The sequence below is a fragment of the Thermobia domestica genome, chromosome 2, assembly GCF_964235325.1.
Source record: "Thermobia domestica chromosome 2, izTheDome1.hap1.1, whole genome shotgun sequence".
Lineage (NCBI taxonomy): Eukaryota > Metazoa > Arthropoda > Insecta > Zygentoma > Lepismatidae > Thermobia > Thermobia domestica.
This window is the reverse complement of record NC_137455.1, coordinates 315,994,107-316,012,402: the sequence shown is the minus strand read 5'-3', so window position 1 is coordinate 316,012,402 and position 18,296 is coordinate 315,994,107.

Below are 18,296 nucleotides of genomic sequence, written 5' to 3'. Positions count from 1 at the left end.
CTCCTCCGTATTCTATGCTTATTTCGTTCAACATGTTGAACCCCTCAAATATCTCAAACATAAATGTTACTTTTTTACAATGAAAGCATGTACATTGTCGGTTTTCTTGCGGAGAACCAAAATTGTATTACATTGTTTTAGGAAACAAAGTGAACTAAAAGAAATATAAACTTCAAACTAAGTTTTGTCTTCAATCTAGTTTGCTCAAAAGGTCACACGGATTTTATTAACAATAATAACTGGGCCTTTTACTAGATGCAACCCTACTTACGATTCAGTGTCTTTTGTGGAATTCGTATTTGATTTGATCTATGTCTTACATTTTTTGGTATTATTCTACATACATAAATCTGCAACTGTTCTCGAATTCGTTTAGCGAGTACGCGTCTTCAGGTCCGACGCTTCTAGAATACATATAAACTGCATTTTCGTTCTGATTACGTTTTGAAAGAAGTTTACGATCTTCATGATCTTGTCTTTACAAACTATTGTATTTTACTATGTTGTTTGACGTTTTCCTTTCATATTTACACCAACTACTGTACCAAAAATGGTACAAACAACCAAGGTACATATCTAAAAGCTTGTAGTCTAGACTTTAGAAACTACTGAGCATTTTATGTGGTATATATTGTCCTTTAAATCTTGAATTCTTTATCATCATTTGCTTCTGCCAGAAATGTGGAACATAAAGCTCAGAAATAAATAAATACTCTTTTTATTTTCTCCAAAATTTAGATTGTCGAATGCATATTGAGCAATGTTTGATTTGATATCTCTAAAATTGCTCGTTTGAATTTTCAACCTGTACCAAAACCAACATTGAGTATCCTTTGTCCTTAGTTTCCCACAAAATTCTATAACCAACATCACTGCCAACTGCTAATGTATACAACACGGTATCACTCAACTCTTTTAAATTTGAATGCTTCACTACGCATTATAGAACTACAGCAAAATCAACTTCAAGTAATTATCTCTAACAAATAACTAAATGCTATGACCGTTACGCTTACGAGAGTTTGGAAAAATAAAATTAATAACAACTATATGCAAATGGAAATTAATGTAATAATGTTCTAATTATGAATCTTAAGTTTAGAAATGTTAAGATCGTAGGATTTCATTTTTAACTTGAGTTAAGATGTATCCAATAATGGATTTAGAAATGCACTTAATAACAACATAATCTGCTTTGTCGCATCGCTTGCTGCAACAACGAATACACCGTAAAGACTGTTTATGAATGTAATAAAGAAACAAAATTGAACAGTTTAGTATATTTAACTAATAGACATGTGATGAAATTTCTGCAACAGATATTCGTTTCAAATATTCTATCTATATAAAATGACCATATACATACATACATACATACATACATACATATATATATGTATATATACTTATGTGTGTACATTCCAGTATAACTTTGAAACAGTTGGAGCAATGCTATTCAAACTTGGTAGACATATTACTTACTCTCTGGAAGACAGTACTGTTGGTGCACGATCAGCTCGCTCATAGGAGAGAGTGGGAGGGATGACATTAAAATGACAGGAAATGATCAATATTATTGTCGAATTCATAGTTTTCGATGCTACTGAGATGAATCGTGATACTGTAGATGAGCTTTATGACCAATTTTAGCTGATATTAGCACCCAGTAGGGTGAAACAGTGATCTATCTTATAGAAATAATTAAAAAAGGACGAATATTACATCATCAATAGTTTTCGGCGTTGCTAAATTAATTGTTGGCAGTTCAGATTTTTTTTAAAGTCCAAGGTTACCCCCCAGTGGATTACATCTATCTATCACTCCTGGAGGGAGTAGGAAGAAAGATGTAAATATGGTCAAACACTACCAATATTAGTATTCAATTCATAGTTTTAGTGGATTACTTATGTGAATAGCGACATTACAGATGACATTTAAGTCCACATTCAGCAAATGATGGATGACGTGTAAAAATATTTGAAAACTACATCTATTAACGTCGGATCTAGAATTTACGATGTCTCCAAGTTAATTGGTGACAGTTCCGATATTTTTCAAGTACAACTTCATCTTACACGAGTGGTAGAAGTCTCAATACTCTTAATGAAGTTAGGGATGGATAGGTGATTCAAAAAAATAATCAAAACAAGGTCGATATTAATGTCGAATACATAGGTTTAGGGCGCTGCTGCTTGACACATTCCAGATAACATTTAACACAAAATTCTGCATCCACCTGCAAGTCTGGGGAAGGGTGATATGCAAACAATCGAAAAAGACTAATACATATAATCAATTAATCATTTATGAGATCAATAAGATATTCGGTAATAGTCTTAACACCTTTTAAGTTCAACTTTGGTTTCTAGCATCGATAAGACTCTGTAGCGCCACTAAGGGGTGTGGGAAGGGCACCTCCGCGAGAACTTCTCCTGAAGATTCATATACACATTGTTTTAAGATGGTTGAGTTGCAATCCGCAACTCTCAGACTAATTTCAATCCCAAAGGATGAACCCCGCTGGGAATCCGTATACAAAGCATATACCCTATTCGATTCGAAGAAAATAATGCTAAAGAAGATAATTAGATGTTTTATCAGCATCCGGTGGATTTGATCCTTATCTCTAATGTCAACTCCAAGTAATAGCAGTAAATCTTAAGTCTTAAAGAAAATAAATGCTTGGAAACATATTTTTTTTAAAAAAATAAAAAAAACAATACCTAATAATTCTTGAAACCTATTTTCTTTAGCATAAAGGGAGATTTAAATCACCTCTCCCCTTCACACCTAAGTAACAATTTGAACTCATCATTTATCCTGCCTGACGTCAACCATAAGATATAGATTCAACTAGAAAGTCTTCGTGAAAGCATACGACTTTGTTCATAAAAAAGCTTTTCTTTCCCTTTATTTTTGAACAAATGCAACTAAATATGCCTAGTTTAGGTTTCTTTTTATTTTCTTGCAGGGACGACTAATTTCCTCTGTCTAATTTCAACTCTAAATAATATGTGTAATTATATGCCAAATAAACCAGAACCCTTGTTTAGATTTTCTTTTACAAAATTAATCGCTGAACTTTTCTTTAATTGATACAAGCAAATTTAACTGTTTTCTTCCGAATGAAACCACAATCAGTAAAGATTATTGAAAAGTCTAAAAGAAAATATGACTTTCCCATCAAAATCGAATTTCACTGAAGACTCATAAGAGTAATTTGAAATTCACTTATTTTTCAAGTGTTTCCAAAGTTTAATTAAAATCTGGTAATTTCAACGAATGATCCAGCCCTTACTAAATTTGTTTTTAAAATTGAATGTATTCTCTTTCTCTATTCTGACTAATTACAATTGTGGAAATTGGGACCAAGCCTTAACTTTCAAACCAAGAAAACACTATATTTCACAGTCAAATAATTTTTATTAAACAATTTATTTATAAAAACAGAAATAGTTACATGTTCGTAGAACTTGCAAAAATTACTTTTGTTTTCATGCAGTATAATGATATTTATTTTGTTTCATGTTTTGTAATCTCCATATTCTTTGGGATATGCCCAGATTAGAAGATCACTAGTGGGACTTTAGATCGATTCAGAGACCCAACGCGCCTGCGGTCAGGATTCTAGCATTGAAAAACCGCAGGTCAGCTCAGATTCAGCTTCATCTGAAAAACATTTCCGTCAAGAGAAAGAAAGTATTTTTTACTTATAATTATTTTAGAGCAGAACGGCGATCCTAGAGATCCCTTGTGCTATACGTTTAGTTAACGCACCGTTGGAGTAGAAGGTCTGGTTTAAACGTCCACATTCCATATAGCCTCGCTAATGAAAGATACGCAAACTTCAATGAAATGAACGAACGGCTTCAGGTATTAAAATTAGAAGGAGATTAATGAGTAAATTGTAGCACCCAATAGGAAAATGCAGTTACAAGAGCAGATGGGGAAATGGAGCGAGCGCCCTCCGGTGTTTAACCATCATTGTCGACTGAACCCGAAGACATGTATTTTATTGTAAGTCAAGTAACAGAAAAGTGGATTTTTCGGTTATAAGAACTGGTTCCAAAAATTTCTCTGCCGCCCTACTTGATTCCCGAACAAGCTGGCGTTGTCACTGGTTGTAACACTATTGTATCAAAATGTAAATGGAAGATCAACATTAACTTCATAATCAGACAGAAATTGGATGGAACGAAACTGCATGGAAAAGACGCACAATTATTTTTCTGAAGTTGACTAAATTAGACATCAATATAAATTGACTTTCGTACATAATAGGCAAGAGATCGAGACGCTACAAGACCTAATATTCTTTACATGGTTGTCAATCACAACGCAACCAGAAATATTCGATGGGATCTAAAGTCGAACTATCAAAGGCGTTAGAAAAGAAAATGAAATGAAATCTTTGGGTTTTACGTCCCACGTTGTGCCCGTTAGGCTAAAGGAGACGGTGATGATGAGTAATGAATGAAATGGTGGAACGAAGAAAGTGGGAGGAAACGGGAGAATCCCGAGGAAACCCACGCACTCGTTGTTTATCCACCACAAAATTCTCTTTGCGGGGGCTGAATCTGACATGACATTTCCAATTTTAATTTGGTATGTTCTACCAGTCAGATAGCTTTCAAAAAATTTTAGGTATAAGGGTGTTACATCTGTATTTGACAGTTTTTTTAAATAGTAATCTATGGTTAACTGATCGAAAGCTTTACTCATGTCAATGTATATGACATCAGTTTGTGGTCTACTTTTCATTGCATAGTAGATAAAATCCGTTATTTCACAGAGATTGGTTACAACTGATTTCCCTTTATAAAAGCCATGCTGTGACTTTTGCAATATATTTTTTACATTAAAAAACATGTGTTTGTGAATGATGGTTTCAAAAATTTTAGAAAATATGTTCAATAAGGCTATCGGCCTGTAGTTGTTCGGATTTAACTTGTCATTATTCTTGTAAACCGGTACCACTTGTACATGTTTCCATTTAGATGGGAATGACCCTGTTCTTAATGAGGTATTGTATATTTTTGACAAGACTGGAGCTATTTCTTTCGAACATGCTTTAAGGATATAATTTGGAAAGCTCTCAGGTCCTGAAGATGCTAAGGCCGAAGTTTACCTATTACTTCAGTAACATCATTTTCACATATTACTGGAATCGTTATATTATCGCTGTTCAGATTACTAACTACAGCACAATCTAGGGTATTAACTTTTAAATTAAGATTATTGTAAAATACATCTTTAAAAAATTCAGCAATTTGCCTTGCCCATGTAATTGTGGTACCATTGAACAAAATTATATTTGGTACTCTTTTGTCTTGAGACTTTTTAAAGTTATTCCAAAAATACACTTTGTTGGTACGAATACTATTCTCCAATTGCTCAAAATAACATTTTTTTAAGTTTACTGTACATTCTTTTAACTTTTTTTTCTTAAAACCGAAAATTTTTCATAAATGACTAAATTACCAGTTTTCTTTTCTAAATTACCAATTTTACAAAATATTTTGTTTTTTATTAATTAATGCTTTTAACTCTTTAGTAATCCAAGGAGTCTTGTATTTCTTCTTTTGTATAATATGCTTTTTCGGTACATTTGCATTCAATATATTTTCCAAACAATCTTGTAATACTACCGTACTGTTATTTACATTTTCTGAAAACGTATCTACTTTCATCTCATTTTTAATGTCCTCGTATAATTGATAGAAGTCTGCTCTTACATAGCTATATAACTCACCTTGAGCTTGAGCTGTATCTGCATTTAAGAAATTTAATTTTTCGTCAACCTGCCATTCGAATGCGAAAGGTGGGTGAAACCTATCTACCTTGACTAATACTACTAATATGTACAGGGTATAGTAATAATAATAATAATAATAATAATAATAATAATAATGATAATAATAATAATAATAATAATAATAATAATAATAATAATAATAATCCATCCTATTAAGTTTCGTTGAACATATGTTTCTTCCCTGCTCCTGACCATCATTACATAATCATGTCTTCCTCACGAATATATTGAAATTCCATACAGAAGATCCCGATATTCTGTTACCCTATTATTTGTTCATTTCACTACAACCTCCGGAGACATACACTGTACAGAATAAATGATACTATGTCGGGAAGCAAACACAAGTTTCTCACTGGGAAATTCTGGAACTGTATTCTTTGGGAAACTTTGAAATCATAATCGCGGTACCTCACACGAGTTTTCCTGTATACGTAATGGAAAAATGTTTCAGTGTCTCAAGCAATTGTTACATTTTCTTCAAGCTTCAATTAGAGTTTCACTATTAGATGAACACTTAAATCGTTAGAAATGACTCATGACTACATTCAATTTAAATAAAAGTAAACTTCGTTGCACTTCCTGGATAAGTGTATACTCTAGTTCATTCATACTGTATAAAGATTTGGAAATGATGCAGTGTTAACATTTAAATTAACTATAATAGAAATATTGTTAATGTTTCCAGATTTAAGAAAACTCACATTTGTCCCATTTCAACGGTATATGAAAAGGAATGATAGGAGAGTTTTTCAACCGCACCAACTATTTCCCGATACGCCACTGGAATCAACAATTGTTGAAAACAATCTTGAAATTGCAACGTATCTATAGTATTTAGTATAATAAACCAGTAACTTTTGTTGTATTATATTTTGAATCAAACTAAAGGTGTAATTAGAAAATTAAATAGTACTTAAACACAGAAGATGTTAATAACAAATATTAAATACTATGAAACAAGAAAGGTTAAATTATTAAAAAAATAACGCTACACAACTAAAATTTAATTCACTATCAATACGCACACACACACACACACACACACACACACACACATATATATATATATATATATATATATATATAATCAATTGTATAATGATTAAGCAAGGAATTATGTACAGGGTATAATTTCCAAGGACGATCTGAACAGAATTATCAAATATGTTCTGATTGCAAGACAGGTCTGAAGTAGGCAAAAAACAACCATAACAAACGGGACTCGTAATGCTTCTGCTGGAAGTCGGAAGGTCCCAGCAGCCTAGCTGTTCCTTATTTGAGGATAAAGCTTACTGCGATGCATTTTGTTATGATATATTTCTTTCTTTTTTCAAGTATAAGCGTGAAAGGAAATATTGAGAACGAATCAAATATTGGAATGAAGAAAGTGGGAGGAAACAGGGAACCCTGAAAAAACTCAAGTGCGTTATTTTTGTTCTCCACAAAGTCTACTTGACGCGAGCTCGGATTGAACCAGAGACCCCAAGATCTTATACTCTATGAAATCATTCTGAAAGTAAAAAAATAGTTATATTGCTATGTACAGAAGTATACATATTCTCTTTATTTTTAATCGGTTCATTAATTTTATTTTCAACAAATTCTTCCATTTAACACATCGTTAGTGTTGAAAATAGGAAATATGACAGATTCAATTCAATATGATATACCTGTAGTATGATGTACAGAATGAATAATAAATCAAATGAAATAAAGTTAACGTTAACAGCAGAAATATCTAGTGCTTGCAATCGCAGTTCGTTCTTTTCTCCTACGTCGAAATATACTCCTACAACTCACAGGAAATAAATTCACATATTCCGAGTGGTTAGCAACTGATCCTATGGCGTACATGGTCCCGTGTTCGATTTCCTGCGGAAAAGCTTAATAAAATTAATAAATAATTTCCATCCAATAATTATCTACCTCCTTTAGCCTAAAGGACATAAGCCTGTAAATTACTTTTATTCACTTTCGATAAATTACTTTTTACACTTTCGAAGGAAGCAAATCTTAGATTTCATGCATTTTACAATTTAATAGCAGACAAAAATACATAGTCACTAATAATTGGATTTCTGGCCCTTATTTCATATAAAAATTATAATCAAATGCTAATTGTCGGAGGAGGGCGGTGTTTATCTAAAGAAAATAAAGCAGGAAACATTTGCGGTAGTATTTTTTTTCTGACAACTGGGAGATTTGATAAGGAGCATTCTATATTTCAACCAGAAGGTAATACCCCCGCCCCCCCCAAAAAAAGTAACTCGAAAATTACGAAAAGTAAGTTTCCGTTTTAAATCACGTATAGTTTGGTATTTAATTTAAAAAATAACTGCATGCATGAGTACAATACATCAATTGCATATTTTTTGTGTTTTCTCCGTAAATTATTCATTTATGTCTTACAACACATGCTTTATATTCTATTTATCTCATGTTCAGGAACATCGTTATATACGTTTTGTATAAATAGTATATAAATATACAATGATAGTAATTGTACATTTTGTTTGAAAGAAAAGACGATAACAGCCTCTATATTAAATCAATATCAGATAATGTACTTCAATCAGTAAATATACAAATAGAGCGTGAAGAGTCTTCAATCTTCCTATTTCCAAATATTATTTGGATAACACTCAAGAACGCCGGGGAGGGGAAGCACGCTCGTACGTACATAACTTTGATATTGTACTACGAACCGCTACCACCTGGTACACATCCGAAGTATTCAAAGGTAAATGGGTAGGTAAGACGTAATCATGTAATACAAGATTGTCAGAGATAATGTCTAACTAGTCACCCTTGTTTACCGTATTCATTCTGACTTTCGGGAAAAAATACTTAATTATTAACTTCAGTACTTAATATATCAATTATTATAAAGCATTTAAATATTTTCCACGACTCCTATGTTGATAACTTGTATTGTTTTAAGCTTAATTCTACATATTGCAATTCCAAGACGTAGATCAAATGCTTCTGATTTCAAATTTATAGAATATTGAAATTCCATATTTTTGCTTTCTGTATTTTTCTTTTCTTGAGCTCCTTCGTGGCTAACAAATTAGCGTACGTGCCTCTGGTGTGGGAGACCCAAGTTCGATTCCGGGCGGAAGCTCATGTGGTTCCGATTCAACGTTAATCAGTAGGTCCCCTCTCACATAGCCTTGCTGCTGAAGGGGATGTTAAAATGAACAACAACATCTTGTTCTCCTTATTTTAATATAAATTATAAATTAGTTTGAATTACTTAAAAGAACAAAAGTTTGGGTTCAATTTACAGAAAATTACAAGTTTATATTTTATAATTACTTTTAATTTTTAAATAAACTAAATATTTCATTTGCTATTGAATAATAATCATGGAGTTTCTTATTCGAAATTGGTCTTAATGCTGCATACTGACTTTCTAGATATAAACAACGTTTCAAAGAGAGAAATTACCAAGAAATTAGCAGCTACTCCAGCACTTAACAAAATGACATACTACATCAAAGCCTAAACATAACAGTAAGGACAATGTGCCAAAATGACCCATTACAATTGACTAACAATTTAGCCACTTCTTTCATTAATTCCAAATATTTGATAATAACTATTGTATCTTCGTAAATACAACACTACTCTCTCTTCCTAATCTTGTCGTTAAAATTATTTTCCAATTCTCTCTCTTTTTCTTATATTGTCTTCATCGCTAAACAGCGTTATGACTCCACACCGATAGTACATGAAGGTTTAAAGGAGTAACGCATTTCAAAACTCCTATACTGGATAAAGAATTCAAATGTTTGCACTTTACCCGTTCATATATTGTACAGATCAATGGTATACGATATAAACTTGGGTGCCTGATCTCCTCTTTGCTATTCAGCGTTCTTTACCAGAATTCCTAGGAAGGTCGCAGACAAACCAAATCCCCCATCCTTCGCGAGGAAAAAAATAAAGAAGGGGAGGTAAACTTCTAATTCAATCTTCCAAATTGGGTTCGACAACACTGCCATCTATTTTTGTAAGTTTCGTAAAAACTGAAAGCTATGCCCCCTGAGAACGTAAAATTGTACTTCTTTCTGGCGACACTATTTCATGGCTTTAGACCAACCTTAACTTGACATTTTGTAACATATCTACCTGATGAGTTAAAACAGAGAATTGTCCAGGGTGTAGAGATGATCACTCTAGTTAGGTTAGAGAAGGTGTTCACAATGCTCTAGGTGTTCACATTATTTTGTCTTATTCGTTCACTAGAACATGCTGAATAAAAGTAAGTTGATATTATCTCTCCTATACATAGTTTAATTATATTTTTAAGCATTTAATGGTGATTGGACCACAAAGTGTTGTTTTCAAGAAGGAGTAATTTTGAAGAAATGATTCTTATTCCTGGCGAGGCATTTGTTTCTACTACAACCGTGTGCTGATATTATACGATTTATTGATGTATTTACGTATACAGTACATAAGAGTAGTTTATTATCTGGAAAGTGGGATCATACAGTTATTGTGTAAGAAGTATGAAAAAGATTTATTATTTACGAATAAAGAAACCAATATTGAAATGTAAACGTAACTTTCTAAATTTGTAACTTTGTGGTTCCTGAGACATTTTCCATTGTCATTTTATGTTCTATTTCGAGCTGGATTTGCTTAAGTGTGCAGAAAGTACGATGGAACTTGTGTGTGTCATCCTGTGCTATAGCAAGAGCCCAATTGATTTTTAACAAATGCAAATTGTCTGATTATATTTCAGTGATACCATAACAACAAAACTATATGCATAATCTGTTACAGTGAAAGAAGATAATTATTTACAGTAGATTTGAGATTTTTAAATAACAATATCACAAAATTTGTCTGCAATAATGATAAAATACATTACATCTACCTTGTACCCGTATATCCATGTTAAGGATATTTATCGCGTATTTTGATACGACTTTTGGAAGGGGGAGCGTAGCCCCAAATGCACATGCAATAAGCATTAGAAAAATAATTCTGTGATATTTGAATTAATCTGAAGCCAATTTTCATTTCTAGAAAATATTTGCATTTTTATAAAAAAAATCACCCCCTTTGCCCCTGATTCCCCCTAAGGCGGGCCGTTACCAAAATAGCATTCCAAATTTGAAAATCTCATACCTTCTTAATAAGACATAATCAAATTTCACGTTAATTGATCCAAAATATAGCTTCTTCTGGTATGTTTCTGCTAAGGATATTTATGGTAAATTGTTCATGTGATTTTTAGAAGAGTGTCTGTAGCCTTACATTAGTCACTGACACATCCAAGAAGCATCGGAGTATTAATTCTGTGACATTTGTCATTAATTTGGCACTCGCTCTCATGTTCAAAATAAAATTGAGAGTTTTTGTAAAGATTCAACATCATATGTTACGCACCCTATGGCCCCTATCGAGCTGCCTTATTAAGACAGCAATCCAGACTTCAAAAATGCATACCTTTTATACTACAAGAACGCCAATTTTCACATTAATTGACTAAAAACAAAGTTTAATCCCATATGTTCCTGCTAAGGATATTTATACCGAATTTTTATGTGAATTTTGGACGGGAGCTGAGGCCCCATACCAGTCACGGTCACATGTAAGAAACATTGGAATATAATTACCTTGAAATTTATGATTAATCTGACGCTCATTGGCATTTCCACACTAAAATTTGGAATTCACATAGATATTCACAATCATCTGTTCCCCCCTGGGCTCCCTTAAGGCAGTGCGTTATCAAAATAATATCTTATATTATTTTACGCACACCCTTCTACTACAATAACACCGAATTTCATATCATTTGATCCAAAGAAAATAAATTCTGATAGTCCCTCCTAAGAATATTTAAGGCAATTTTGTGTGAGATTTTAAAAGTTGGAATACAGCCCAATAACAGTCACTGGCACATGCAAGGAGCACCATTAATCATACCATTAATTCTGTGACATTTGTGATTAAGGTGACGCTTACTGACGTTCCCAAACTACAATTTGGGATTTTGGTGACTCTCCATCGACCATCGCTTAACGACACAAAACAGGAGCTTTACAAATTAATGTTCGGGACGACTATAATATTATTTCGGATTAGTGTTATTGCATTTGGTAACAAAATATACTTATGTGTGCCAAAATCTTTATCAATAATCATTGAAGAAAACTGCTTCAAAAAATTATCATTGAATCTCCCATGAGGAAAATTAAGTTTTGTGTTTACGTCACCACAACAGGGGCTAAACAATGACTTTCTCTCATTTACTGCTAAAATTTGTAAAATTCAGATATTTGTCAATAAGAATGCCGAATTTCACATTAATAGTGTGAATCTTCTTCCAGTGTTATAGAAAATTACACAAATTCTGAAACAGGCTCTATATATACATACACACACACACAAATATATATAGTAGTATAGTTCCGCTGCAGTAAGTTTCAAATTTTTTCCCAAACAATACAATAATACATTTTTTCGTACGTGACGTAATACGAGGATCTTCCAGTTTGAATTTCGTCCACGTTCTTACGTCTTCGCTGAAAATGCTTGATGGAATCAGCAAAATTAGATGGAGTCTATTTCAGTTTGGAAGGTATTTGTTGAATAGAAAAGCCCACATTATGAAGCGCAATGAAACCAACGTGTACCTCTTTACTTAATATCTTACCTTTGTGCACGATTTCAAACAATAACGGCAAGAAATCGTCAGAAGAGGCAAAAACATCCAAACAAACACTGCTCAAAACGTCACTGTACTGTACCTTATAATATTGTTCACTAATAATGTAAACTTCTGACATTATTTATGTCTGATAAGGCCTGTATACTAAGGAATTATATTCGAAGGGTAACTATAATAAGGAATTAACTGCTAACGTTTAACCGTACTTTGACCAGGCAAAGTTATTTCATGATCCTGATCACGTTATTTTTACTTACAATTTACAATAATTTAATAATCTTTCTTTTCTACTGCATGTAAACATGTTACAAAAACGAAAAACGTCTATTATCCTCCTGAAACATTATAGAGGCATAAACAAACAAAATATTTCGAACTGATGGCTTTCTCTATCGAATATATATTAATTAGCTCATGAAAATGTAAATTAAAGCGCCTGCCCGGAAACTTTTGACCGTCAGTGTATATATATATACCGGGTGAGGCATTTAAAACTGTTTTTGAGAATATCTGAAAAACTACAAATCGGATTTTGAAAAAGTTGTAATAAAAGTTGTTCGCCTCGACCCCTACCACCAACCCCGGGGACGGGAGGTTGTAACATTAAAATCTTACATAGGAACCCCATCTTTTATTGCACATTCTGATTCTCCGTGAAAAAAAAACGTAACTGTTATATTGAACATTTTTTTCGTTGCGTGATAGATGGCGCTGTAATCGACAAAAATCAAAATGGCATACAAACACGAAAAATGAGGCATTTACAACTGTTTTTGCGGATACCTCGAAAACTAGACATCGGATTTTGAAAAAGTTGTAGTAAAAGTTGTACGTCTCGTAGGGAAAAATCCAATGATAGCACGCACGACCTCCTACCCCCACCCCTGGGGGCGGGAGGTGGTCGACTTTGAAATCTTAAATAGAAACACCCATTTTTTTATTGCATATTCTGATTCTCCGTGAAAAAATACGTAACTTTTGTATTGAAATTTATTTTCGTTGCGTGATAGATGGCGCTGTAATCAGCAATAATCAAAATGATTTACCAACACGAAAAATTAGGCATTTAAAACTGTTTTTGGGGATATCTGGAAAACTACAAATCGGATGTTTTAAAAAGTTGTAATATAAGTTGTTCGTCTCGTAGGGGAACATCCAATGATACCACGATCGACCTCCTACCCCTACCCCGGGGGGCGGGAGGTGGTCGACTTTGAAATTTTAAATAGAAACCCTCATTTTTTATTGCATATTCTGATTCTCCGTGTAAAAATACGTAACTTTTGATTGAGTTTTTTTCGTTGCGTGATTGATGGCGCTGTAATCGACAATAATCAAAATGGTTTACCAACACTTGAAAAATGAGGCACTTAAAACTGTTTTTGGGAATATCTGGAAAACTACAAATCGAATTTTGAATAAGTTGTAGCAAAAGTTGTTCGTCTCGAAGGAGGACATCCAATAGTACCACATCCGACTCCCTACCACCACCCTCGGGGGCGGGAGGGGGATAGTTTTGAAATCTTATATAGAAAACCCAGTTTTTATTGCATATTCTGATTTTCCGTGAAAAAAATGTGTAAGTTTTGAACTTTTTTTCTTTGCATGATAGACGGCGCTGTAATAGACAAAATAAAGATAGGTTACAAACAGTCAATAAAATTAAAGTCGGCTACGTTACAAAATACACATCAGATTAGAAAAGTTAATACTTGTGTTATTTTCACAAATGCTATCAAATTACATAGTAGTTGATCCCTCCCACTACCATCTGATATTAGGAAGACAGTTATTCTAAAATCTGTAATGAGAAACCGGTGTTTTTATAGCAAAAACACTTGATTCTCCACAATTTAATACATTACTATGCCCACATTATTGGTGTAATTTCTGTCACAGATGTCACTTAAGGAGACAGCATTTAGAAACATTCACGGTTTGTTTTTATCAATGTATTAAAATCTAGTATTAGCGTTTCTTAGGAACAACGACTTGAATGTAGTAATATCATAATTTGTTCCCTTCGGGATGCTTTTTACAATGCAAGTTCCCTTGCCTCTCACCATCCGGAGCATAACGTTTGGGCGCAATGCCGTTTCGGCGCGAAATGTTTGGGCGCAAAGCCGTATATCTAAATAGGTTAACCGACTTAAATAGGTTATAATTATAATGTATTTCATAACGAGAACTCGGTTGGTTTCGCACTAAAAGCCTTGAAAATAATCACTAACATCATAAATACTCTGTCATAAAAAATAACTGCACAACTTAAGAAATTCAGAAATATGAAATTTTACATCAATTTTCTTTTTAAAAAATCTTCAAAAAACTAAATTTTCGTTACGTTATTACAGTATGCCCTATGGAAAACAGTCACTGAAAGTCTCGGTTGCATTAAATAGTTAGGCCTAGTTTTGTCCTAGTTAATATTTGTATATGCCTAATGCAGATGGAGAAAAATCTTATGTTACATTTACCATGACATTATTATTACATGACGGAATTATGGGCCAAACCCTGCAAGTATTCTACAATATGAACAGTTTCAAAATTTTTGTACAACAGTACAAATTTTTCATCTGCCCGAATATATTTTCTTCTTTCCATGGGAGGTTTTCTTCTCGAAGCATTGCCTCGTACAATAAGTTCTACTTTTTTCTGTCCTTCGAAGTGCATCAATAAACTGCCAAGTCGATCAATATCAAAAAGACAGAATTTTATTTTGGGGTCTCACAGGCTGCCTACAGTAAATTTTATTTAAACCACTTCTCCTATTCCAACGAATAGTTAGTGCCTATTTTTATGAAATCTGATATAACTTTCTGTTAATACAATTGAGTCTGTACTATACGGCCTAATGGGCAGATCGAATAACATAAAAGCATTCAATAAATACTCACTTCCTGAACCACCCATCCATAACATTAAAACTCCATTTTTATTTCAGAAACAGCTCTTATTCATTTTTCTGACCTCTTGATACAGACCAGTAATTAATAAATATTTCCTATGTTTTGTGACATTCGTTTTCATAATTCATTATAGAAAAAGGAAATGCAAAAATGAAAATATGTACAGTATTGTACACATTTTAAGTCACATTTTTAAAATAACTAAACCTTAAGAAAAAATGTTTTTTTTACACAAATTACATGTCGTTATTACATATATATCTTAATTTATTAAAAATAAATATTCTTCCAAAATTAATCGCATAGTACGGAGCAGGTCGGTAGCCAGTCCAAAAATGTTAAAGGGCTCCGATCCAACCATATTATAGTTCGTCGCCATATTATAGTCCATTTCAAACCTACTGTAAAAATTTTAGGGAGGCTGGAAATATTTCCTCCTAGACCCCCTGAATACAGGCCCGGTACGGAGATCTGATACTAGAGATGCGGATAGTCTGGCATTTTTTATTTATTTTTTTACTGGTACAGATAAGTTATGCATGACGTGCAGGAACTTTGCTGTGTTGAAGATGTTATTTTTAGTTTTTGCAAAATTGTTGTGGAAGTTTTTTTTGAAATTTCCAGTGCCTATTTTCATATTTTAGTGCCTATACATCCGGATTCTAGTAATGAAAAACAGTATATGTAGGTAGGAAACCTATTTGTATAAAATGTTTTGCGTCCAAACATTTCGCGCCCAAGGGGCCGCTCTTAAACGTCTCGCGCCCATATATCATGGACCCTCACCATCGAGGTGCTTGTTTTAGGAGAGTCTCCTTGCTTCTCATACATCTCCATTGTTTCCTGAAACAGATGTTCCAAATGGTGCGCGTTTTCTGCAACACACATTGTATGTTTTACATGTACAATGAGAGTCTGACCATCGAATGCTACGCACGACCGCAGTCCTTGCTTCATAGACGTAAATGTGAATGATAAAGAATGTATCGCAGAAAATAGTGACCATTTCAAACATTTTAATATTATTATTATTATCGCTTGTCAATGCCGTTTAGGGATGGACACGAGCAAGTTCGAGCGAGTTTTCTGTGAAACTCGACTTGACTAGAAATAGATTTCTTTGAGCTCGACTCGAAACAGACGATATAGACATTCAACCGAGCTCTACTCGAAAAATTCTCTCCAATTCTACTAGAATTCGGGTCGAGTTTCGAGTCGAGTTGACCCAACACGAGTTAATTCCTGTAGGTCTATGTAGTTTCAAGTACTCTCTTCAACTGTCCTGCATAGACAATATAATTATTATCAAAGATACTCCTGCATATTATTATTATTATTATTATTATTATTATTATTATTATTATTATTATTATTATTATTATTATTATTATTATTACAACACCGTGTATAAATACGAAAGATAGGCGGTTTGTATCTCAATATTAGAAACTAGTTGTCTGCCGACCTCGGTAGTAGTGAAGCTTAGGAAGCAAGGACATCGTTCAGAAGGTTCTGGGTTTGAGATCCAGAGGAGGAAGTATTCCGGCTCGAGCCAAAAACTTATAAGTTAGAAGGCGCCGTCTAAACGAGTTCAAAACTGCTCGGCCCGGGCTTAGGCCTATCAACCGCTCGAACATCTCGGCTCACATTTCATTCACTAATGAGCCGAACCGAACAATAAGCCGAGCTAACAGTTCACCCAACCAACCTTGCTCGAGTTCTGGACTCAATTCAACCAAACGGAGGAAATGGCTCATCCCAACCGAGCCGATGGCTCACCTCAAGCGAGCTGGCTCTACACATCGGCTTAGTTGAACCGAGGCCAACTAAGATCGTTATAAAAATTTCTTGTCGTCTTCTTATCGAGACGAGACTAGAAGCGACCAGTGTCCCATCTCGTGAGCAGCACAAAAAGTATTCCACATTACTGCTTACATTTTAAATGACTTTCGCTTTGCACTCTCATCAGGCCATGATTTCAAAACGAGTTAAAACGAGCTGAATGAGTGAGCTACTTATCAAAATCGATTCGACTCGAAACTCAAGGTCATAAACAGTGACTCGGCTCAGAACTCGTAGTTCGACTCGGCCCATCCCTAACAGTTTTTACCTATTTTGATTTTTTGTACATTACTGTGCAATATATCGCGCAACAAAAATAATGTTTTAATACAAAAGTTATGCGTTTTTACATGGAGAGTGGTAATCAGGAATAAAAAACCGAGTTATTATTTAAGATTTCAAAATTGACTCCCTCCCGCCCCCGGGGGATGGGGGTAGGGGGTCGAGTGTGGTATTAGTGGATGTCCCCTTTCGAGACGAACAGCTTTTAATTCAACCTTTTCAAAATCAAATTTGTAGTTTTCCAGATATGTCCAAAAACAGTTTTAAATGCCTCATTTTTTCGTCTTTTTAAGCTATTTTGAGTTCTGTCGATTACAGCGCCATCCATTACGAACGAAAAAAATGTTCAATATAAAAGTTACGTATTTTTCAGGGAAAATCTGAATATGGAATAAAAAATGGGTGTTTCTATTTATGATTTCAAAGTTCACCCCCTCCCGCCCCCGACGATGGGGGTAGGGGGTCGAGTGTGGTATCATTGGATATCCATCTTCGAAGCGAACAACTTTTACTGCAACTTTTTCAAAATCTGATTTGTAGTTAAGAAGTAGTCTGAAGCACCATGTTAAAGTGAAGCGTTCGAATGACTCTGAAAATCACTGTCTGGTTCATGTCCTTTCGTGTTTGTGTGTCTTCTTTTGTTTTGTAATTTACATTAGAATTTTCTCCACTATAGTATTTTATCATGACCGAAATCAGAGTGTATCATCCTTATTAAAACCTTTGTATAGTAAAGGTATGCAATTTGCTA